General features: G+C 38.1%; 1 protein-coding gene across 1 annotated transcript in view; it reads left to right on the plus strand.

The window, feature by feature from the left end:
• LINGO2 (leucine rich repeat and Ig domain containing 2) overlaps nucleotides 1–26,684 on the plus strand; it is a 547,511-nt gene that overhangs the window by 179,485 nt on the left and 341,342 nt on the right. The window lies entirely within an intron of this gene.

Consider the following 26,684-nt stretch of genomic DNA (forward strand, 5'->3'; position numbering starts at 1 on the left):
TCAAGTGCTCAGAATTCCTAAGCCTACATTTAATCTTTCTTTTTTTCCCTCAATTTGTTTAGCAATGAGCAGTTTCTGGAAAAAAAACTGGTTTTGGTTATTACCAACTTTAGTACAGTAATTCAGATTTTAAAACTCATCTGTTGCCATAGCAATCTTTCTTAGTCTTTAGGTATACCCTTTAACTTTCTTTGGTCTATCTGTTCTTCGGTTCTGTGTATGAAAGATATGCCCATCCTTTTAATTGTACACTCATTCCTTATGTTTCTATGACAGAGAATTACAAATTGCCACCTTCTGGTTGTCACCATGCCTCGGTTTGCTGATGCCCTAAGTGGCAGGATTGGGTCTTCAAGTTCATTAATACCTTTTTTGTATTGGAATTAAGGTGTTTTAATGCTTTCAAGTGCTTATAATAATTTTTCCTTCTGGGCTCCTTTCTCTTTTTCCACATGTCATTTTTTAGAGGATCTCAGGTTGGTTTCCTGTAAAACTCATGCTGTGGTCCAATAAAGCACCTGCTTATAGCATGCTTATAGGTACATATACATGCTTATAACTAAGCACATATTTAGTAAGCTTGCTGCATTTTGAAGATCAGGATTGTTGTTTTGGTTAGTTACCAAAGTGATCTATGTGTTTAATATTTAATGGTCCAGAACTGAAATTGCCATTGTTCTTTGAAGACTGCAAATTAACTGTAACTTGGTTTACTATAAAACATGAAAGGTAAAACCATAAAATGATAATAATAAGTGAGATAAATAATGTGCTGGATTGTTTTTTTTAATGGAAAATGAAACCGGGGTGTTGTAAGTGGCAGGTATATGTACTCTGTTAACTTACTGAATGCTGCTTGTTCTTTAACTATGGCTCTTCAGGTCTTATTCCTACTGGTAAGTTAGAAGTAACTTCTGTTTAAGAAATTTTTCAGTTAGATTATTCTGAAGGTTTTAAATAGTTAATTATATGTAAGTCAGACTTAGAATTGTATTTTTCTTTGAATCTGAATCAATGTCATCTTGTCCTTCTAAAGCGAACCTGAAGCTTTTGGACAAAAGCCACATTTACCTCTTGTAAGAAGGCCTTGACAATCTGTAGGACAGTGCTTGGTATTATCATGCAGTTATGTTTGGCTGCCATTCTTCCTTCTCCTTGTTAGAGGAGCTGAATGGAACATCCTTGGCATTGTGAGAACTGTGTGGGCTTTGCTAGCCATTAGTCAGAACAGCACATATCCTAGCAGAAGCCTGGAGTCCCAAGCCAGGTCAGTCTGAACTTTGCAAATCTGCAGTATCAGCTCCAGAGAAGAGTTCCCTGTGTGCCACTATGTTCAGTACGTTTCTTTCCTTTGGACTCCCATTTGTTTGAGTAACTTCAAACTTCATTTACAATTAAGAAAAAAAGGCTATAGTTTAAAATTCTCCCTTAAAAAGGCTCAACGCCTATGAGAGGCCTTCTTCATGGGGAAAACCCTGTTATTGCACTTAGTCCTTTTGCTGCAATTAAATATGGCATTACAAGAAGTATTGCAAATAAATATACAATGTGGGACTGATATTAAAAGCAAAATTTACATTCACGCAGGCAGTGTTTTTTCTAATGGTTTTGAATTGAAAATGTATTTTCTAATCTCTTACTCTCTGAATAAAAATAATTGGATTGCCAATATTATGATTTGTTGGAGCACTTTACTGGGATTCAGTTCACAGCATGTGCAGTAGACGTTAATCAGTTCATGATCAGTTGTAAGGCAGAGCATAATAGAATCCATTATAAAACACCCCTAAAAAAGGAAATTTTTCTTCCAGCTTCACACTTGAAAATACAATGTATAAATTCAAGCAAAACAGACAAATTCTGTGTTTTAAGACCTGGAGATTTCACTTTGGAGTGAAATCAGAGTGCAAAACCAAATACTTCATATTTGTTCCAGTAATTCCTGACCTATGGTGGATAGGCAAGTGTTTTAGATATGGCAAGCACAATGACAAACTATATTGACAAATTACAACAGGTCACACTGAGAAAGGGTGTCATTAATACTTTTGTAGTTTTATCTCTGTAGTACTAAACACATTGTTTTGGCTTTGTGTCAGGGATTGGTGTGTACAATAATGCAACAATTTTGGGTTTTGCCTGGGGTAATAATCTATATTATTGCTGGTCCTGCCAGAAAGTTGCTAATCTGCTCCTGAGAGGTGATCCTGTTGAGGTGTCATGATGAGGCACAGTTTGACTCATGACCTCCCAAACTCCTCTTAAATGGCTGGTAGCCTGCTCACTCCTCCTCACCTGACTCATTGCCTTTGAAGAAATAGGTGTCCCAATACTGCCAGCTTTATCTTCTGTTTTAATAACAGACAAGCTACAACCTAGAAAGAATTTTAGTTGATTCTTGTAAAGCAAAAGTTTATGTTCTTGAATTGTAAAGATCCAGATGAAAAACATATGGTGAGAAAAGGAACATAACTCTTCTTTCTCAGTTTCTTTTACATCCTCAAAATGCATTTTGACTGGAATAGTCAAAGGCAACAACTCATCAAGTAGCAGCTCTGGTTGCTGTCCTTCAGAGGGAAACCTAAGTTACTCTAGCGATGGATTACAGATGGCAAGTTTTACTGCCTTCCACCTCCCATTCTGTCTTAAGCAGCTGCCTCTGACACTACAGAGTTGCTCCTCTAGTTCCAATTACATTCGATTTGCCTTTAAAAAAAAATAAAATAGCTTCCTGATTCCTTTATCCAGCTACTTTGCCATCCCTCATCCTTTATATCACATTGCTAGAGACAGTTTGTTATTTGGCCCAAGGCTGATGCAGGGTAAATCAGCAGGCATGAGCAGTATGTATTCAAAACTACAACTATACTTTATGGATCATAGCATTGCAGGACAATTCAGGATGACAGGGACCTCAGGAGGTCTCTAGTCCAACCCTCTGCCCAGAGCAGGCTCAGCTGTGGGTCAGACCACATTGCTCAGGGCTTTATACCATGGCAGCTGGAAACACTGTCTGCCTAGGACAGGGCTGCCCTTTGCTCATGCCCCAGTTGCATGAGGGCCCCATTGGCCACTTCTTCCCACCAGCTAGAAAGTAGCTCTACCCTCATGCATATAGACTTAACAGCTGTCCCAGTTTGGTGTCACCTGCAAACCTGACAGGGTGCACTTGATCACCTCCTCAGGTCACAGACAGAGATGTTAAACAGGGCAGGCCCCAGGACAGACCCTGTGGGACATCATGAGGCACCAGCCTCCAGGCAGATATGACGCAGTGACCACCACTTCTGAGCCCAACTGTCCAACCAGGTATCTACCCACTGGGTGGGGCACCCAACCAGACCCTAACATCCAGCTTGGATACAGGGACATTGTGGAAGAAGTGTTGAAAATCTTACTAAATTTGAGATAAATTTGTCCACAAATCCTGTCATTTTATCACAGGAGGTAACCCACTGATTTGGGCGTGATTAACCCTTGGTCAAACCAAACTGACAGTTCCCTATCACCTTCTTGTCCCTCATGTTCAGAAATGTATTGCAAGAGGACCCACTCCATGATTTTCCCAGGGACCAAAGTAAGGTTTGCAGTCACAGGGATGATCCTTGTGGCTTTTACTGAAGATAGATGCATCATTTGCTTTCTCCCTATTGTCAGAGATCTCCCCTGATCCTCAAGAGCTTTCTTGCTGGAGAGCAGCCTTGCAAGCACATCAGCCAGCTTTCTCAGCACAGTTAGGTGCAGCCCAGGAGCTTGTCGAGAGCTCACAAGTAATCCCTGACTCACCTTCCTCTGGTCATTCTCCTTATTCTTGAATCCCATCCTTAAGTAGAGAGAGACCTTGTTAATGAATACCAAGACAAAAGGCATTCCCTGTTTAGCCAGGCTCGTCTGCCACCACAGAGGATCCCCACATGACTGAGCTGCACCATCACACTGAGGACCAACTCCACCTCTTCTTCCCTGTCGACCTGTACTGATGGGTTTTTACCTGTCCACTGCTTACCCCAGTTGTGTGAGTTGTCCCACCACATCTTAGTCACTGTGGTTTTGTTTCCTACCCTGAGGTGGGAGCCCTGCAACCCTGAAGTACTGTTCCTGGTCTCTTTTGCTGCCATTGACCAGCACCCTTTCCTTTGCACACCATCCATCACCTCTTAACTAGGGTGTGGGTTGTCATCCGTCTTCCACATTGTTTCTATTTAAAATCTTTTCTCAGTGTGATTTTATCTTTCCACAGAAATTATATGTTCCACATTATTAGCAGCAAGGAGAGATTTTGGTTTTATATACTTTCCTCCATCCTACTGGGAGACTGCTGGAGATGTTGTTCCCCACCTGCAGTCTTGCTTACAGTTTCTGAAGTCATGATGCCACCCTGTGTACAGCAGTATTAGTTAGATTTTAGACAAGATGTTAACTCAGTAGAGGATAAAGGACTGTGAGGAGTTGTTTATAGCTGATAATGCCCGACAATTATTTCCTGATAACCTTCTGATTCTGTCATATTTTTGTGATGATAATCTTGAAGGTCTCAACCTATCATTGCTGTGTGAATTTCTAATAGGCTCTGTAGATGTTTGTATTTATAGTCTCCTGTCTGGAAGTTTGTTTTCATAGTTTATTTTTGGGTTTTCCCCCCGCCCCCTACTGAAATAGAATATTTATATGTGTAAGTTCTTATTAAGAAGTGACACGAAGAAGTTTAAGCTCATATGCATTGTCTTAAGGGTTTTATAATTTAAACCATGGTCATTGCCATGATATTCTCATTTTTTCCATACGTATATATTTAGCCATGCACAGAGCTTCCCTCCTCATGAACAGCGTTAATTCTCAGTTTACAGCCAAGCTGGGGACTAAAGTGTTATTACTAAACCTTTAATCCTGAAGACTTTGACAAGTATGAATTTTAGAGTTTTAATTTTGAAATGACATTTACCGAAATCCAGTGCCAAGTATTGCCACTAAAAATTTCCAATTTCTTGGAATGTCAGACAATGTGTTAGCTAAATCCCCTGCCTTACTCAAAGAATGTCAATAGAAAGCATTCTAGTGGTCTAGCTGTCCATACACAATTGGCAGGTTCTGCATGCTTTTGTTTTGGATGAGCCATTTCAGAAAACCTTGGACATTTCATATTTCAGTCAGGTGGCTATTCTCACTAGATAGCTAGTTAGATAACAGCTGTATCAAAATGGCTATATCAAAACCTGTGCAGCCTCAGTGGTTTTGGGCACTAACAGACTGTGAAATATCTTCTGGTTTTGAGAGGAAAGATTTCTAGCTTCCATTTTAGATTTTCCATTTTAGCTTCCATTTTAGATTTTACCTGTAATTCCTTCAGTTAAGTCAGGAAAGGAAAGTCCCTTAGTGTTCAGTCACTGACCGTGCAGATTATACTCAACCAGCTGAAGAAGTCACAGTGAGTGATGGTTTTTCAGCAAAGAACGTGCTTTTGTGAGGTCATACATTTGAGCTCAGCCTCCACATGATCTCACTGACTTGCAGGAACTTTCACCTACGTTCACGCACACTCACAATTACAGACAAGACCTGTTTATAAGCCATTTGTGACCTGAGAAAGTTTAACAATCATAATATGAAATGAGAGGGATGGTGTGTTCCTTCCCATAAGAAAAGGATAAAGGTTCAGCCTTGGAAGACCAAGATGAAGATATCTGAAGTTTGTACAAGGTTGTGGGTTCTTTCACTCTTACAATCTAAATAAGCTCTATAGAGTAGTTCAAATATAGTTCTGTTAGCAATTGGAAAAATAGCTAGAATTATTTCCAGTTCTAATACTGTGCTGTTTGTTGTCAATTGCTTCATGAATTCAGTAGCTTATTTCAGGCCATAAATTGCTCCCACATTCATCGCTATAAGTATTCCTCCAGGTTTCCAGTACTCGAACAGGTTTTTATGGCCCCATAGGCAATATGATATATTTTTATTACTTGGCTGGATAAATACAGTAGCTCCTTGAATCATGCTCCCCATGTGAATTATGAATTGAGAAATTCCTTTCTGCTGTATTTGCTGAAAAGGGTAGTCATTCCTGTTGATAATCATTCCTGTGTGCCAACAGAAATCCGCAGAAAGTCAATACAAATAGTATGAAAACAATGGGACTTATCTAAAAAAGGACCGACAAATAATAATAATTTGAATAATTGAATATTTTTAGTCTTTGCTCCCTGATTCTCCCTGTGGAATGAGAGATTTATTTATTTATTTAATATCAGGGGAGTGGTGATGATTCCCTTGTGTAATGCCTGCTAGTGCTGTAAAAGCTAATGCTAGTAGTTATCATTATTTGGTTAGATGAGTTAGCCAAGTTCTTCCTTTCTACAGCTGTTGTAAATTGTGGCGTAGTCATCTTCTTCTATGCCTTCCCTTTTATCTTTTTGCCCTCAGTATATCTAGGTGCTCTAGACATGAAAAATTAAGTCCATGCTAAGTGTATAGCATGGTAGCATGCTACATCTTAACAGTGCAGTTCCATGAAATGGGACAAGTCAGTTTAGGAACCTGGAGCTGCAGAAGGGTGCAATCCCCTTCCCAAGCTTCCCCTACCCTCCTCCTACCTTTCCAAAGCTACATGCTCTGGTTACTTACCTTCTGCACCTTCCTATTGCCATCTTTTTTCTGGCTCTGCTTCTCGTCAGATTCCTCCATAACCTGACACAAGTTGCTAATCTACTAGAAAACTACCCCAGCTGGACTTCTCATCTGAGTTTATTCAGCAAAATTTTTAACAGGGCTCTGCAGCTGGAGGAAGGTTGGTGGCAGGGGTGCACAGCCAGGAGCATTGGGGAGCAGGACAGGAAGAAAAGGGAGGAAGTGGAAACTGAACCTTCCCCATGCAAGTAGCTGCAAGCTGGTTACCAGTTGCTGATCAGCTCTGTGGCTTGGCTTGTGGTACATGCTTGGGGACAACCTGCTGCACCAAGGCCATACCTCTTCCAGTGGAGTGGTCATTACAAACTGAGCTTACATGGCAAGAGGCAAATCACTACATAAATTTATGTCGTGCCAGGATCCAGTACCTGTATTTTGACCTAGTAATACGTCAGTCAAACTTGAACGGCACAGTGTCCTCTTAACAACTGTGTGTGTTCTGTACGTCAAATGTCAGACAAAATTTCCAATGCTCCTCTAGCCTTTGCTCATTTCATCCCAGGGTGTGCTGAGGTTATATATCCTCCTGCAAAATAATCATGCAGTGAGGACTGAAACAAAAGAATTAGGTTATGTTGTGATTTATACCTCCACCAGCCCAATCTTTGTGTATTAGCTGGAGACAGCGGTCACAAAAGGCACATTTTTCAGATGCTGTAATAAATATCTAGGGCTGACAGCATGTTGCCTTTACTTTCCTTGTAGATAATTCTTTCTGAGGGCAGAAATGAAATCTGAGTGCATCTCATTTCTTCTGTTTTGCTGGTGGTTCTTCTGTGCATTGTTCCTCCTCTCTTTCTATGATGTTTTTGTTTGTGGTGTTTTGAAAAGTGAGGAGATACCATGGCTCTGCTTTGTGTTCCACAGGAAACAAAAAGGAGCACTATATTTTCTTTTTCTTACAAACACTTTTCTTACTCAAAATAACGACCTTTTCTTCTCATTATTTATAGTCTGTGGTAAATGAGTAAAACACTTCACAAAACACATAAGGCAAAATCTCTGCACTTCAAAGAGCACTATTCTATCTCCAGCAAGATGCAGAAAAGAAACAAAGGCGTTGTTAGGACTCTTAAGGCCCTAATCCTACAGCACTAGGTTAGAGTGAACTTTGCATTAATTTAAATGCACCAAAAAATAGCTATAAAGAGTTATTAGGATAAAACTCAGAGGAGAAAAAATAAAGTAAGTTTTGCTTCTTGTGACTATCTTAGGAACTGTGTAACAGGATTGCTTGAGAGGTGAAATAAATTATGGATGTTAGAATTTTGGCAGACTAGCCTGGACATCACAAATTGTATTTCAAGTCCCAACTTTATCAAAAGTGCTCTGTATAACTTCAGGTGAATTAAAGTCTGCAGCCAGGCCTTTAAAATTAACTTGATACCCTTTTTCTGCTAGGCAGAAGTTCTCAGTACTTTTGTGAACCAGTCCTAAAAGCTGATTTTTATTCCATTCCATTTTGCCATCTTAATCTTGCTAAAACACCTTGTGAAATCAGAATGTATGTAGTTAGGTAGAGTTCCTGAGACTTCAAACAGATTTAGGAAGATTTTGAGTAGTATCACAAATGTGGGATGTATGAGTAGGTATATATGGAATCAAAATTTAAATGTTTTTGCATAGATTTTGCACCAGTGTGTCTGCATTGAAGATAATTGGGTTAATCTAAGATACAGAAAGGAACGTGACTAAAGAGACCTTGAAGGGTTTCAAGCTCTGACGGGATAAAGCCTTGAGCAACCTGGTCTGACCCCACGGTTGAACCTGCTGTGACAGGAGGTTGGACTGGAGAACTCCTGTGAGTTCTTTCTATGAGGGGGAAAAAAAGAAAAAAGCCCCAAACTAACACTAAAATAACTAAACCCAGGTCAATACACAGGACAGAAAGAACTGAATCTCCAAGCCCAACTGTAAAACCATGACCAACCAGTCAGCCTCGCCTCCGTGCCTCGTAAGATCATGGAGCAGATCCTCCTGGAAATTATGTTGAATCATATGAACACAGGGAGGTGATTAGACACCACCAACATGGCTTCACCAAGATCATATTGTGCCTGACTAATCTAGTGGCTGTTGAAGTAGTCCCCACAACATTCTTGCTGCTAAATTGGAGAGATAGGGGTTTGATGGATGGATTGTTAGATGGATAAGGAATTGGCTGGATGGCCACATCCAGAAAGTCAATGGCTCAATGTCCAAGTGGAAACCAGTACTGAGTGATGTCCCTCAAGGGTCCAAACTGGGAGCAATTTATTAATAACTTCATCAATGACATAGTGGGATTGAGTGCACCCTCAGCAAGTCTGCAGATGAAACCAAGCTGAATTTATACACTTGAGAGAAGGGACGCCATCCAGATGGACCCTGACAGGCTTGAGGAATGGGCCTGTGTGAACCTCCTGAAGTTCAGCAAGGCCAAGTGCAAGGTCCTGCACCTGGTTCAGGGCAATTCCCAGCATCAGTTCAGACTGGGAGATGAATGGATTGAGACTAACCCTGTGCAGAGGGGATACTGGTGGATGAAAAATTGGACATGACCCAGCAATTTGTGCTGGTGGCCCAGAAAGGCAATTGTATCCTGTGCTGCATCAAAAGAAGCGTGACCAGCAGGTCAAGGAAGGTAAATTCTCCCCCTCTTCTCTGCTCTTGTGAGACCCCACCTGGAGCATGGCATCCAGCTCTGCTGTCCCCAGCACAAGAAAAACATGAAGCTGTTAGAGCAGGTTCAGAGGAGGGCCATGAAAATAATGATCAGAGGGCTGGAGCACCTCTCCTGTGAAGAAAGGCTGAGAGAATTGAAGTTGTTCAGCCTGGAAAAGACTCCAAGGAGACAATTGTGGCCTTTCAGTACTTAAAGATGGCTTATAAAACAGATAAAGAGAGATTTTTCACAAAGGCCTCTAGTGCAAGGACAAAGGGCAGCAGTTTTAAACTGAAAGAGGGTAGACCTAGATTGGATATAAGGAAGAATTTTTTTTAGAATTTCAGTGAGACACTGAAATAGGTTGCCCAGAAATTTTCTGCTTGCCCCATCATTGGAAGTGTTCTAAGTCAGGTTGGATGGGGCTTTAAGCAACCTGATCTAGTGAAAGATGTCCCTGTCCATGGCAGGGGGGTTGAACTAAATGATCTTTAAAGGTCCGTTCTGACCCAAACCATTCTATGATTCTATGATGCTTTCCTGTGGAGAGGAAGCTGGTAGTGCAGCTAATTAGTTTCCTCTCTTGCAGTAATCTTTACTTACAGTCTGAGATTATTAAATCTGTCTGGACATTAAAACTTGATTTAGGTGCAGCTGACTTGGCAGTACGAACACTCTGTTGGCTGCTCCTTTCACTTACTCAAAAGCTTCTCCCTCACTGCTGCTCTTACTCATGTTTTGCATTTCTCCAGTGCCACAATCACAAGGGCTTTTGTTACTCTTTATTCTTCTGCACTTCTCCCTATGCTTTGCAGTCTCTTTCAGAGCCACCATAGGTTTTTGCTACAGGTCTGCTAACAGATTTTTTTTTCTCATTATACTTCTTGAAATAGTATATATGATGCTGAAAATAAAACATAGTCTCTGAACTCACATCACACTATTAAACAGGTTTTCTGATTTTACACTTAGCAGAAAACCTTAACACATCTTCACCTTCTTCCATTTTGAAGTTTGTACCGTAATCATAGACTCATAGAATCATGGAATGGTTTGGGTTGGAAGATCATCTATTTCCAACCCACCTGCTATGGGCAGGGACACCCTCCACTAGACCACATTCCCCAAAGCCCCATCCAACCTGGTCTTAAACACTTCCAGGGATGGGGCATCCACAACCTCTCTGGGCAACCTGTTCCAGCACCTCATCATCTACCAGTAAAGAATTTCTTTCTAACATCTAATCTAAATCGACCCTCCTTCAGCTTAAACCCATTACCCCTTGTCCTGTCACTACACTCCCTGATAAACAGTCCCTCACCAGCTTTCCTGTAGGCCCCTTCAGGTACTGGAAGGCCGCAACTAGATCTCCCCAGAGCCGCCTTTTCTCCAGGCTGAACAATCCCAACTCTCTCAGCCTGTCCTCACAGGAGAGATGCTCCAGCCCTCTGATCAGCTTCGTGGCCCTCCTCTGGACTCGCTCCAACAGCTCTATGTCTCTCTTGTACTGGGGACCCCAGAGCAGGATGCAGTACTGCAGGTGGGGTCTCACCAGAGTGGAGTAGAGGGGCAGGATCACCTCCCTCGACCTGCTGGTCACACCTCTTTTGATGCAGCCCAGGACACGGTTGGCTTTCTGGGCTGCAAGCGCACATTGCCTGCTCATGTTGAGCTTCCCATCAATCAATACCCTCAAGTCCTTCTCCTCAGGGCTGCTCTCAATCCATTCCTTGCCCAGCCTATAGTCGTGCTTGGGACTGTGCGAACCCAAGTGCAGGACCTTGCACTTGGCCTTCTTGAACTTCATGCGGTTCGCACGGGCCCACCTCTCCAGCCTGTCAAAGTCCCTCTGGATGGCATCCCTTCCCTCCAGCGTGTCGACCACACCACACAGCTTGGTGTCGTCGGCAAACTTGCTGAGGGTGCACTTGATCCAACTGTCCACGTCGCCAACCAAGATATTAAACAGTGCCGGTCCCAGTACCGACCCCTAAGGGACGCCACTCATCATTGTTCTCCACTTGGACATTGAGCCATTGACCACAGTTCTTTGAATGCAATCATCCAGCCAATTCCTTATCCACCGAGTGGTCCATCCATGAAATCCATGTCTCTCCAATGTAGAGAGAAGGATGTCGTGTGGGACAGTGTCAAATGCCTTGCATGAGTCCAGGTAGATGATGTCAGTTGCCCTTCCCTTGTCCACCAACGCTGTAACCCCACCATAGAAGGCCACCAAGTTTGTCAGGCACGATTTGCCCTTAGTGAAGCCATGTTGGCTGTCACCAGTCACCTCCTTATTTTCCACGTGCCTGCGCATAGTCTCCAGAAGGATTTGCTCCATAATCTTGCCAGGCACAGCGGTGAGACTGACTGGCCTGTAGTTCCCTGGGTCTTCCTTTTTTCCCTTCTTAAAAATGGGGGTTATGTTCCCCCTCTTCCAGTTGGTGGGAACTTTGCCAGACTGGCAGGACTTCTCAAATATGATGGCGAGTTCGTCTGCCAGTTCCGTCAAGACCTGCGGATGCAACTCATCAGGTCCCATGGACTTGTGCACCTTCAGGTTCCTTAGATATTCATGAACCTGACCTTCTCCTACAGTGGGCGGTTCTGCATTCTCCCAGTCCCTGCCTTTGCCTTCTGTAATGCTGGGGGATGTTGGCTTGTTGTTAATGCTCAGCCCAGTCACACTTAGAGAGTTAGTTGACTTACTTCTGTGTATGCATTTTCATGCTTTTCCCACATACTGCTTGCTATAAATCTCTTTTTAACAGAGATTCCTCTTTAACAGAATATCATGAAACAATGATGCATCAGGACTGACTGTTGGTCATCTTCATTTTTCTCACTTTGCTCTGTAGGATGTTCACACAGTTCCCATACTTGTTTGGGCCTCTCTCTCCTTGAGGCAGATAAGAAAACTAGGAAGAAAACTGGGCAGGGGGGTTGCTTTCTTTTTTAGCCTCGGTAACTTCTTAAAGCTTGCTTCAGCTTCTGGATTTTATTCATAAATCTTCAGAAGCAAAACAGCCCCTGGAAGGTGCAAATGGCACTGATTGCTGGGAAGGAACTGTGAATAAAAACTTGCTTACTGTGAATCTCACTGTTCTTTATACACAAAGAAATATCTTCCATTTTTCATGCATTTTTGAATACCCAGAGGTTTTGAATACCCATAGGTTAACTCCAGCATGTTTTTAATATGTGTGTTTGTTCACTGCAATAAGTACTGCAGTTCTGGTACAAAATCTAAGTACATAGCAATCATTTTATGTAGATCCACATGATTTGTAGAGAATTATACTAGACAATGTTCTATTGTCTGATATGATGCCAAAGCAGCTTGTTTTAAAAATTATAAAAAGAAATGGAGTCTCTGAGTTCTTTTTGCAAGCACACAGAATTTGAACTGGGTTTTTAAAACTTTTTTTTTTTTTGCTTCACATTAAAATGTTTTCAGCAGGGTTTCTTTATTTTGGCATATTGTGGGCTTTCAACCGTGATTGGAATTCTGCACAGCATCGTAGTTCTGATTTGCATGTCCTGTTAGAGACACTATTCAACTGTAAATTAATTATGGAAAATAATGGAACTCTATAATTAAGATTTGGCAAAAGTCAGTAAGTCTCTGTTTTATTATATTTTAAACTTTTTCTTTATTAAATTGATATGCTTAAAAAGGGGGGGTTATATTTTTCTATGCCTTAACATCTGAGTCATTCATATATGGCTAAATAAGCTGCTGAAATGTCTAGTGGCATTGTGACCGAAAAATACAACCTTGACCAAAAAGTTAGTCATTCCTTACCTAAGTGTTCTGCTTCATATCACAGTTGATATGAATCAGCAATAGAACAGCAACAGCACTGCTTGTTACGCTTTATTAGCAATGGAAAGATACCCTTAACTGCGAAGTTGTGTCAATCACTGAGTCTCAGTTCATTTCTGTTTCTTCTAGGTAATGTGGGGAAGCCAATCTCAGTGTGTAGCCTTGGTACAAGGTAAAATATATACCACAAAGAGGATGCCTATGGATTACCTAAATCATTACAAGTTGATAAAACCATGTTTATTTGTCACGAGGAAAACAATGCCCAATAATATTTTGTAAAATTAATCATTATTTTGTTTTAAACACAGGTATACTGATAGTAGTATTAGCTTTTCATACATAGTGACAGAAAAAACAGCAACGGCATAAACCCACTTATTTTTACTTATACAAATGTTAAGCAGATGGCATAGCTTCCTCTCTGTGAAGGTAATGTGCTTTCTAGTTTTGCTGTTGTACAATCACTCTCTTGTAGTCTTTTTTTTTAATGAGGCTAAACAAACAAAAATAATGGTTTTATAGAAAAGTACTAAACCTACATATTTATTTGTATAAAAGAATACCAGTGAACAGCTCTTTACTTAAATTTTTCTTGTCGGTCAAGTTGATCATGGATGTTAGATGTGGTCAGTCTTCTGTATGATCTTTGCATGGGTTCAAATTTTGTCCCTAAGGATTCAGATATGAAAGATGTGGAGAATACCGGCCCTGTTCCTCCCAAAATTTTCCAAATATCTAAGAAACCCTATTGACTCTTTACAAGCAAAAAAGGCAGAAAGTATGGTAGTTTTGCAAAACTTCTTGGACATGAAATAGCCATAACAGGTAGTCTCTTCCAGGGTTACAGCTGCATGTTTTGTTACAACAATGCAACTAATATACTCAATATTTTTTAAGGGAATTAATACTTTTCTGTATCCTGACAGCAGCCACCAAACTATGCCTTAGACAATGCTTCTTTTTCCCTTTTTCAGTCACATCTTATATGGCCATAATATCCAGAGTCTCTTAAAATGAAAAGCTTGTTTACCCACTGATTACTGCCTCCAGTGGTTATTCTTCTGAGCCATGAACCCTCTTACATATCACCTGTTTTAGCTACCTTTATACGAAAGAAATCAAATGGCTAACATCGACTTGGAATACCATCTGCTATATCTTACATTAAAATGCCTTTTTCTGAGCCTAATTCTGCAAATTCTTATTTTAGACTGCTGACTTTACTCCAGAAAAAATGAAAATGTACAGAAGGTTCAAGTCCATGGAAGCAAATATTCACATGATTTGAAAATACCCTTAGCAAAGCTAAATGGCATGAAGAAAGTGATATGTACTGATCAAGGAAATCATATCACTTAAGGAGAAATAGCTTTTAATTTTAGGTTACACAGTGGTCTGTCACTACCCCCTTAGGCCGTTACAAAGTAATAAGTTCAGACTGTGGCTGTTGGCAGTGATGGACTTCCATGTAATTTCTTAATGGAACCGAATGATTAACACATATTTTATGTTGCTAATTAAAGTTTATTCAGTAGATCAGAATAGTTTCTTTCTACAATTCTACGCACTTACAGTTTGCTATTGCCTTTAAAATGAGCCATGATGCATTTGCAAGCATATCTTGAGCTTTTTAAATTTGTGACTCACTATAGAAGATTGTAGGTGAACAAGGTTAATGCTCTCAGCTGAACATACACCTTTGCTAGTAAACATAGGTAAAATATAATTATGGTATATAGATATCTTCCTTGAAAAATTCCAGCCTCGATAGCTGCTGCTGTTCTTCAGCTATTGCAGTAATGCCATGCCTATAGCTGGGGGAAAGGAGGAGGGTGTCCTGTCCCTTTTAGTGTATCTAAAATTTTCTCTCAAAGTTTCTACATTAAATCCTTTCTGATTGAGAGAAAGGAAACAGTTTGAAGCAGTAGAGCACAGATAGGCAGAAGACACATATTTCAGAGGTTGCTTATCCTGGTTGTCAAGTCTTAAGTTCACAGTTACTGACTTAATTCTCCCAGGACCTTATTAACTTTTAGCTCTCAATAGATGTAAATCTTTATGGCTTGCTTTCTTTCTTAAGAAAAACTGTTGGTTTTGTTGTATCTCTTAAATTATAATAATAGTTAAAACAAAAAACAAACCAGTGTCAAACTTCACAAAAATCTTCTGGAAAATATTGTGTCCTTTGTGTAAAAAAAGGGAGGAAAGATCAAACGTTTTCTCTGCACATTTAGAGACAAGTCATCTTTATTTATTTCACTGAGGATTTTCTCCCCTTCTCACTAAATCAAATTTTGTAGAAGATGGAAATGCTTTGTTGAGTACAAGTTACTAGGAAAAAGATAAATGAATGCAGAATTCCAACTGATACCTTCTTGGTTGTTAATATATCTGAGAAAGTTTTTATAGATTCTATTTTTCCAATGAAATTTATCTACTTTTTTTTTTAAAAAAAGAAACAAACTGTGAAATGCTGTAGAGTAGGGGACCAGCATGCTCACATTCTTCATATATAGAGCTCTTGCTATGAAATCAAAACACGATGAGCACATAAGTAAAACTAAGATGTTTACAAGTTTGTATTTATAGTTTGAAAACTCCATTTGTACTTTTAGCCTTTTTTTTTAATTTGAAATTAGGGATTACTAAATAGTTTTCTAATAAATATCATCAAACCTAAATATTCTTTTCAAAGTCCAACCTCTGAATTATATACTGTAAAGTATGCATTTCTGTGGAGAACCTTTGGAAATGTTAATACTTGCTCAAATGCCATGGTTGTGAATTTTTAAATAAGGAATAATTTTTATCAGATCAGAATCATTCTTTCTTGAAAAAAAAGTCAATTCATTATTATCTTAATCTTTCCATTCTAAAGTTTAAATTAAGTAGTTCATCACCCACTTTAATTGGAATCAAAATGCTTTAATTCATTGAATTAAAATGAAAGTTTCTTTTGACTTACCTAAGTGTTAGTTTGTATTTCCCACCGTGAATGCAATGCCATATAAGGGATGCAAATCTAGTTCTGATTCAATTGCATTCTAGATGTGAACAGGGTACTCTGGATTAGACTTGCGTTTGTATAAATTTGTTTAATTATGGGAGTTAAATAGCTCTGAGTACTTAATGGGCAGTCAAATGTCTTGCCCATTGAGAAGAACAGGAGACAGAATCAATACAACATTAAGAACACAGTACAGTGTTTAAAAAAAAAAAGTTTTAATTTTAATTTAGCACTGACAGATTATGTTGATGACCTGAAAGGAAACATACTTCTCTGGTAAAAGTTCTATCTTTTAGTTTTGATTAGAAATGTTGAAACAACAAAGGAGTCATCAAATTTCCTGATAGACTTTTTGGCACTTTTATATTCTTTTTAATTTTGAGAAGCCATGTTTGAGATTAAAAAGAAGAAATTTCTTCACTTCTAGTAAAGAATAACAACCTTAAGCTACCATACAGTTCATTCAATTTCTCTTAGTTGCGGATACGTTTGGATAAATCTCCCATCTGCTTCTTAACAGTTTTTCAATAGGTCATGCTCATCTTTGGCATTTTTCTTGTCTTCCATAAAGGGGGGAAGAAAGCTGCCAATTTAGCTATAGAGTTGCAACCCACCAAATTAGTATTGCAACAGCCAGCTCAAAAATGATAGTGGGTATCATCTCTACAGAACACAAGATCTGTAACATGCAAACCTGTTCCCATGCCAGTCAGTGTCATTAAAAGTCTACAAACCTGTCTCACATTGTGAGGTCAGTCTCATAGCCTTGAATACATTTGTCTTTAGAAGGTCAGGGATGGAAATTGTGGATTTAGTGTAGTGTTTCTTTTTCCTTGGGGCTTGAAAATATACTATAGTCTTTTCCAGATCTGTGAGTCTATTTCATTTGAAAGTTCAAAGTGAATCTGAACAAATATAACAAAGACCAGAATTTCTGAGAATTTACTGAAAATAAGGGATGAAAAAGTTCCCAAGTAGATAATCCCTAGTAGAGATTATGTTAGTATTAAAAAAAAAAACAAAACCAACCCTGGAGGAAGAGGTCTCAGATTAGCATAGAATGGAAACTTCAGCATCCTATTTTAGTATTTGATTCCAGTAGAATTAGCCACATGTTAATGCTGGCTTATACTAAACGTAATGGACATAAACTCAAGAAATACGCAGTATACACTGCAAAGATGAACAAAATTCATCTGAACCTGTGGCAGTCTCTTGTAGGAATGCGAGGGGAGTTAACAACATAATCACCAGGGAATTTGCAGGGATTATATTATTGTAAACGCAGTAGGGATATGAATAGGATCTCTGCATTTCCCAAGTAGAAAACATCTCTCCTAATACAGCACCCAGAGCACTGGTAGAGATTCCAGAGGAATTAGCTCAAACCCAGTGTACCTGCAGTAATAAACCAGTGAACTCAAAAGTGACTCTGCCTGAAACCTTTTCATCCTGGTGTCATGATTCCTATGAGTTCTTTGTCTGGCATGACAGTGGAGAACATCTGCATCCAGGTTGGCTTTGCTGGGAGTTTTTGAGTCCAGGAAAAGTGGCTGTCTTGTTTCCCAAATCGAGTTCACTCCTCAGACAACATTTGTTGCTGCCTTTGCCCTGTGCTGCAGACAGTAAGTACATCCATGGTGCAAAATTGCATGAAAAGCTTCTGTCTGCATGATTCCATACATTTCAGGCTATTCGCTGCAATAAAATATATTTCTGTGGCAAAATAACTTAAAACGTGAAGTATAAACTCAGCTGGAATTGGTGGGAGTTCTTCTTCATGGTCTTCAGTGTGTCCAAAATTTCATAATAGGTGTTCAAAACCCTGTGAAAGAACTTCAGGTTTTTAAGAAAGTTGAAGTGCATATAGGTAGAAATCATGGGGGAAGAGTTTATGATCTGCTTGTATATATTTATAGGATGAGCTTTTAACCTGTTTGAAGATAAGAAAATGGGTTGTAAAATCTGCTCAGGGAAATGACTTCCATTTGTCTGGGCAGTTACAGTTCGTTTTCTGAAATAATATGCTTTAAATAGCCTCAATATTTTTTCTGAATGTCTGAAATGAAGAACAATAATTGGAAAAATAAATCACTAGTCCAGATGTTATCAATGTTGGTGGGTCAAAATTTTTTATGTTGGTGGACTGTTTATCAGCTGAATTAAAGTATATTACATTTCATCCAAAATATCAGCTCAGCATCTCAGTAATATCTCAAATACTATTCAGGTAGAAAACATTTCTAATTCATAGTATGTTAGCTCTTAAAATAATGTAATTCCTATACTGATATACTGAACTCAAACTACACACACACAAACACAGACTACTCTAAGTGTATATTTTATCTTTCTGTTCCATATGCCCAGATGGTAATCTGTTTGCTTTGGGGTGAATTCATGAAATGAAGCATCTGGAGTTTAGAGTGTTTTGATTTGCTTCACTAGCTGCACCGAGCTCTGACTATATAACAAAATATTTGCTGCTAGAGCTCTTACCCTGAAAGTAATGTTGCCAAAGGTTAAGGAAAGCATAAATGTATTGGTACTCTTTTCCAGACTACAATTCTTTTAAGATTACTACAAACCTTCAGGGCAAGAGCTCAGTTTCCCAATCTGAAGATGAATGTGGTGTGTTTTATAAACACACTCCTCTAAAATGAATCAGGTCCGCACTTGAATCATCCATCAAGTTACAAGTGCAAAGTCAAATAACATTTTGCTTTAGTATAAGAACATTCATATAAAGTTGATTTAGTTATAGTGACAGTTCTATATTCTCTTTTATATTGCTAAAAGATATCAATTACATTAGGGGTAGATTACAGCTATAAAATGAAGTACCTCTTATGTATGCATGCTGGAGTGCTGCCTTATTTTATAGGTGTAACTTTTTTAATTCAGGCACTTGTTTCTGTAGGTGACTATGAATAAGGAGAAATCCTGGCTGTGGAAGGGAAAGAGGAAATCTCAGAGACAGTTCAAATTTGTTTCAGAGTATGCCAGAGAAGCAGTAAGCAACGTAATTCCTTGATTGGTTCTTCCTTCTTTGGTAATCCCCATGGATTTTAGCAGCACTTTGTGATATCGTTAAGCCATACCACTGGCACTGAAATTGCTTTGTGTATCCCTGGCTAAAGCAAATAGCATCCATGGAAGCATGACACATATTTCGTGCCTTTCTCTGACCTAGAAGAGATGCAGGGTCACTCTGAGTAACAAATAAAAGATTAAACATACTTACCCACAAAAGCTAACAAACAGTAGCTTAACTGTAGGATTTGCTGTCTCATGTTGATTGTTGTAACTATGTGCTAAGCCTACTTTTAGGTGTTGTTGAAATTACACCTACTTTTAATGAATTTGTCTTTAAGTTCTGAGAGTACGTTAACCTTGTTTTTGAACGGCACAAAACTAAATATTCATTGTTCCACAAGAAATTAGCATTACATCACAGAAAGCAATGTTGCAATAGAGGCAGGCAAACTACAGAGGTGGAAGGCACCTGAAAAACAAAGATTATGGCCACCTGCAGAAAATACGAAAGTACCATTGGACTTATGCTCAAACAAATGCATGTTTTCCTGATTCCTGTTCTTGTAACTTCTCATCTCTTCTTGTCTCAGCACATATCTGTCTGAAATGGTAAACATTTGTGAATAAAGGTCTTATTCCTTCACTTTTTCTCATGACAAATCCTATTTGCTGAGCTGAGAGATTATAAAATGGACTGTTTCAACAGTTCAGTACTACATCATATAATTTCATTAACTCCTTTTTTCCTGTCAGAGTGATTTCTTTGAACTATCATGCAGCAAAATAAAGCTGACTGTCAAACTTTGTATGAATGAAACCTACAATTAGTAGTGATGACTGAATGTCAAATGGTGCAAGTGAGTACTGGTCATTCTAGATGTTCACGTTGTGCTTATCCAGTTCAGTGTGACATGTTCAAGCTGTGTCCCTAACTCTGTGTTACTCTGAATGGCAATTTTGAATTCTTATCTAATGTAGTTTTGTCAAGTCTCTGGTTCAGAAAAGACTGTGTGTCCTCCTGATATCAATGATAAAAAGAGACAATTTCTCATAAAAAGAAGTTGACACAGTAATTTCAGCTATTACTTACTCCTAAATGCCTCCACAATTTTAAACAAAATTAAATCAAGAGTGGTTCCCAGAACACTGGTCCACCGTGAAGCATTTCACAACTGTAAGGGAACCTATATGAGTCATGTGGTGGTGTCACAGATTACCAGAAGTGAGTTGACGACGCGGTTCATTGCAAGAAATATTCAGAACATTTTTCTGTCATTAGGCAATTCTTAATAGTTGTAATTCTACTGATGTGTAACACACCAAACAGTATTTCACCCACCATGCAAGTAGATGGGATGGGATGACTGAGGGATTTGAGTAGTAGGCATTTGTCAATACTACCTTTATGTTTGGAATGGGACAGATGAACTAAAACCCTATAGATGATACATATATGTATAGTCAAGGCATAAATAACACTGTCTTCTGCTTTCCAGATATATGTAATTTGATTTTGGTAGAGGGCTGTAAACATGTATAGCACTTGAATGGTATGTAGAGTAATGAAACTAACAATTGTGTAGTCATTATGGCAAAATCTTGTTGTTGGCAAAGAGAATAAACACTGAAAGCAGGCAAACAGATTATTATGATTTCACAAGGTGACACTTTGACATTTATCCTAGATTCCAATATTTTTGCTTTCATTTCTTGGTAATTTTAATTTTGTGGGGGTTTTTTTGTGGCATTTTGATAAAGAGTGAACAATTATTGTGACTTTTATCGAAAAAATGAGTAAATTTTTGAGAACCATAAGAAATAAATATTTTGAAGGACTTACTTTACAAACACCATAAGTTTTTTCATATCACTTTTGTCTATAGTAGTTCTTAAACATTAAAGTTAGCATTCATTCTAATTGAAGGTTATATGATGATGATGAAAAATGAAGAAAATTACAAAATTTAATTCTCATTGGAGAATGCCTCAGCATCCATTGTTTTGACTTTCACCAAAAGCATCAATGAATGTGTAATGGGCTTTTTACAAAGCAAATGAGATAATATATGCTTTGGCTTCAGAAACCTGAAATTTACTAGTTTTCAAAAATCTAATACATAATTATTAAAATAGAAATAGTAGTAACTGAAGATCATATCACTCTTGACAACATTTAAAAAGGGAAATGTAAACCATTTTTTTTTCAGCTTTCTCATGGTTTTTAACCTGAAAATACTGCCTCAGTTCACTTTTGATCACTTGTGATAACTGAAATAAAGTGATGAGAGATGTATATTTTAGGTCAGATGACAAAATCTGAACCCAAGACTATATCCAGTTTCTATTGTTAAAATATTAGAAATTATAGAAAGGATCATGAAAGATAAGTCCAATGGGTCCTTAAGAGTATATAACCCACTCCCCTCCCCCAGTGCTGCCTCTAGCTGTATATATGTCATTTCCAACAGATGTTTATCTAAGTTTCATAATGACAGAAGAACTGGAGGTTCCACAACTGCCATAGACATTACATTTCTGTGCTAAACTATCCTTAGAATTAGAAAGCTTTTTTTTTTCCCCAGAGGAAGTTTAATCTCTTTTTCTGCAATTGAAACTCGGTACTTTCAGTTGTGTCAACTTTAGCATCTGTTGTTTCTATTTCCAGTATTTTCTTGTGCAGGATCTGAAATGCTAAAATGTAATTACATGTCTACAGAGTATAGTGTGCCCTTTAACTGCAAATGGGAAGCAGTGGGCATTTCAGCGTAATGCCTACTCTTACAAAGCTACACTTCCACTGTGTCACTCTGAAACTCCTCTTAGCTGGAGAGAGTGGAATGGAGTCAGCAGAAGAAATAGGTGCCTGTGGGTTACTGTGGTCTGACACAACTTAGCAACCCTGCTAAGAGCAGTAAAGTTTCGGAAAGTTTTGATACTTATTCGTAAAGCTGACTCTGAAAGGCTGTGTTTGCAGACCTCAGTGTGTAGCAGATTTTTTTAATTAATTCCTTCAATACCAGGTCTCTGAGATATGCTTTTAGGGAAAATATGATATCTGCATCCAACAAGGTTTACTTTTTTATTAGCTAGTTCATTTAGGTTTCTAAAAAACTGGTTCTAAGCTTAATATGTGTTGCAAGCAATCTAACACATCTGTTGTTAAAAAAAAAAAAAAAAAAGAAAACATTGCCCGCCTTAGGCTTATATGGAAATTTTTATTTGTTCAATTCGTTAATGCTTGACAAGAAACATATATTTTAAGATAATGTTTTGAACTATGATAGATTTACAAAAGAAACTACTGCTGTTCTCAGTGCATATTGGGTAACATCTCTGGTAATCTGTAAAAAAAAGTTGATGATTTAATTTGAGGAAAAATATGACCACTATCCTTACAAAATTATATTATCTAAAGAATTTCATTATTTCATGCCTGAAAACCTACTGTAAAATATATATAAAACTAATTAACTATGGTGTCAAGATACAGAACTGGAGGATCTTCATATTATTAATAGAATTTTGAAACCTTTTAAAAATCTGAAATATTTATTGTTTGACAGTTAAAGCAGTCAGCTTTTTGGTTGTGTTGCATCTCAACACGTTAGTTATGTGGCCTTTAATGTTTTCAGTATTGTAGAATATGTAGGTCACATACATAACTTATTTTCATGATGCTCATGTTTATTATATGCTTTTAGGGCAAAACTATCTTAATTCATTTCACATGTCTGGCATGTGGCTCAAAAAATCCAACTGAAATATCTAATATCTTCAGGCTGGCCCTGTGTAGTGTGTTTTGATGACTTCTAGTTTTGATGACTTCTTGTTTTGATATTGTGATACTCTCAGCATTATTTTTGTGACAGTTGTCCTCTTTCTTAAAGCAACATCTTGATTGAGATTGCACTAAAGCTGTTGCAATAGACAGGTTTAGATAAAGTATTCCTGAGTTACCTAAGGGGCGTTCCCACAGATGATTTTTCCTCCAAAAATTTGATGATCATCATCATCTGGGGCAAAAAGTTCTGGGTTTTCCCTGCACAATCCTTGAATAAAATGCATATTTTTGTTTATTTTGGACTTTTATTCTGCTAGGTGTTGTATAGTTTCCACTGGTTCTTGTAGTGGGCACTATCTGCACCACTAAAGATTTTGTAGAAAATTATGGCAGCCCCTCCCCTTGCATTTGTCTCTCAGTAGTTTCCATTTTTTCTCTCTTCCATTCACAGTAATTCTTATCATTCAGGTTTGCTTTCTTGACTATTAACCTGATGTCCTTGCAGATCTGCTTTCTAAGATTCCCAAATCTTACTTCTGAGGGGTGGTGATGATATCAGAACGCAGTACTTTTTATCTAATGTGAGTGCTTTTTTTCCCATGCATATCATTCTACATGCAGCAACACTGAATTTCACAGTTGGTTAGTAAGACTGTGCAGTTCTCCAGCATCATCTTAAAAGAAATGAAACATATTTTCAGATACATGGTGGATTTGCTTATTTGTATGGTTTTTTTCATTCTAATTTTATTCTGTATTTAGTTGGAAAAGAATTCAAGGTAACAAAAGGCAAGATTAAAAATAGCTGCAATTCCCCTTAGGCAGTGAAAAACCTGAAAAAAAAATATTACCATGAAGTCAAATAAAGCTTTTCCCCTTCTCCATTAAAATCACCAGATAAGTTAGCTTTGAACCTATTCCTTTAACCTACACAGTAATGAAAGCAGAGCATGTTCTTTATTTACCTTAATACTACATAATAAATTTAGGAATTCAATACAGTGTAGAAACCTTTCACATTACAGTAGAATATATATTTAGACTGCAAGACACTCTTCCAGTATGGTGTGAAAGAACTGCTGCTTCTGTGGGAAAGCACTATGGAAAGACTGCCATTCTGAAAATAGCACTGTTTTCTTTTGTAGGAAAATACCTTACTATTGAAACAAATAAAAGGGTCCAGTAATAATGAAGTAAGATATTGCAGTTGTAGAACAACTTGCTTACCCCACACCTTCTTGAGCTGACCTAATCATTATAACAGCACATGCACTGAATGATCAAATATTTGCTGTTACCAAAGCAGAATTTTCCTCTTGTAACCTTCACCACAGAACAGCACTGAAATACTATTGCGTTTTTGACTTAACCTCATAATGTTGGCTTTAGCACAGTATAGCTCATTAGGAGTAGACACTTCTGTCTGTCTGCCTTAATGAAGAATTGCCGGAGCGTGTGGAGAAACTGTGGTGGGTTGACCTTCGCTGGCTGCCAGACCCGCCTTTCCCCCAGCTGGTCTCTCACTCCTCCTCCTCAACAGGACAGGGGGAGAAAATAAGATGGAAAAACTTGTGAGTTGAGATAAGGACCAGGAGATTACTTACGTGTTAATGTCATGGGCAAAACAGACTCAATTTAGAGAAGATTAATTTAATTTATCGACAATAAAAAATGGAGTAGGATGGTAAGCAAGAAAGACAAAACCGCTTTCCCCCATCTTCCCATTCTCAACTTCAGTCCTCCATGCCCAAGTTTTCTACCTTCAGAGTTACATTCAGAAATAAGTTGTTTTACAGTTGCTATGTGTTTTGACACTTCTTATGATTTCATCTAGATAAGGCATTTTCAATCTAGTTAGAGAGCAGGAATAAAGAAAATAAGATAAAAGTTAAATAAACTGTCTAGAAATTCTGTCTGTTAATAGAACACCTTTTTTGTCATTCTAATGCATTCAGGCAATCCAATATATTTTCTCTCAGTGGCTTTTTCTTCCTGCTTTCTTGTATTGCTAGTTATTTCCATTTCTTCAAATGATAATTTGACCTCTTTATTAATAGAAGATAGCATTTGACTTTCAAAATATTTCACTTAGTCTCTGTCTCTGGTAGACACAAAGATAAGAGCTGTACAATCAGATTTAGGCATGAATGTGAGTTTCCATAAAGAAGAAAATACTTAAGTTTCTGACTGTCTGCAGAGGTGTTCAAATTTCAGCAAAATATTGGAGAATTAAAGTTTTTATTCCATGACAATTGTTCAAAAAAATTCTGAGGTGAACCTTCTGCCCACGCCTGTTTATCTCCTCACCTGAGCAACATGGGGGTTTTGTTTGTTTATTTTGTCATGCTAACAGCTTATACAGCACAACAGAAAGCCAAGCAAATCACATAAAGGAGCCCCAGAAGCCCCAGAGATGGATTTCTAGAGAATTTGCTGAATCATTCCACTTCTTCAAAATAATCATTTTGAGGGGACAATATTTTCAGCTAGGTCCCATTGTGACCATGCATTAAAAAAAAAAAAAAAAAAAAAAAGAATAGTGTATGAAGTTTTTATTTTTCACAAAGTAAACTGGCTTGAAAATTGTATGCTAGGGAGATAATAGAGAATTGATGCAAATTTCATGCCAAAACTATTGCTTTGGTGAATGAGCAATTGGACTTCTTCTCTAGGGAAGCAGCTTTCTTTTGCAGAGACAGTCCTGCCTGGAGTGCTGGCAGCTCTTTGCTGCCTTCCAAGACTCCTTCTGCAAATTGCATAAATTCCTTATGTTACAGATTCCCTCAGCAGTTCAGCTGTTGGTCCCTTTACTTCGTCCGTGATTGAGCATATCGTATAATATAAAATGATTGAATTAACCCACGTATTTGTACAGCACATAAAAAGTTAGTTGAACAAGAATTAGATAAACATTATATTTCACCATTAATTTGTATTTACTTACCATACGTGATCTTTCCCATAACTGCAGTGTTATGTTTATATAATACTTTTAAAGTAATATTTTTCTTGCTTTTTATATGCTGGTTTTTAGTTTTCAGAATAATCTCTGTCAGATCATAATGTGCTTTATGTAGAGGTGCAGGCATTATGAAACGTCTTCGAAAAGTAATTTCTATACAGCAGGAAGCCAAAGAATTTTGTTCTCTTGGTTTGTCTTTCTGAAAAGCTTAGGGAGGCATGTTGATCAAAAGAGTTCATTGCATTTTTTCAGATTAATTTTGAAATACGCAGTTATTACTAGTCTTTGTTATCAGTGTTGTTCTGAGTTATTGTGTAATCTATAGTTCTTTTGCTCTGTCAGGGGTTATTCTAGTCCTGACAAACATAGGAGTCAGAACTTTTCTTAAATCCTCTGCCTTCACTGTTGAAGACAGTTGTTTTTTCATATGTCCCATTAAAATAAATGGAAAGTTCAGATTTTAATTCAATATGGCAAGAGGATACAGTTCTAAAAATCTCCTTTCTTACTGTAGAGTTGGAGATATGGATGGGGAAAGCTATAGAGGTGTCAAATTCAATCACCAGCAGAGACAAGTGGTTAATCCTACTGTTGAAAAGATTTTTTAAATTTTTTTTTCTTTGTCTCCATTCTGGGTTTAATGCTTTGTCAGTTTCACCTTTAGTAAATGGCTTTCTAAGCTACTGTAGGCAACACAGTTGCCTGCTCCCCTTGAGTGCCAGTGAGTGCACACTATTATTT

Source organism: Grus americana, chromosome Z, assembly GCF_028858705.1.
Source record: "Grus americana isolate bGruAme1 chromosome Z, bGruAme1.mat, whole genome shotgun sequence".
NCBI classification, from domain to species: Eukaryota; Metazoa; Chordata; class Aves; order Gruiformes; family Gruidae; genus Grus; species Grus americana.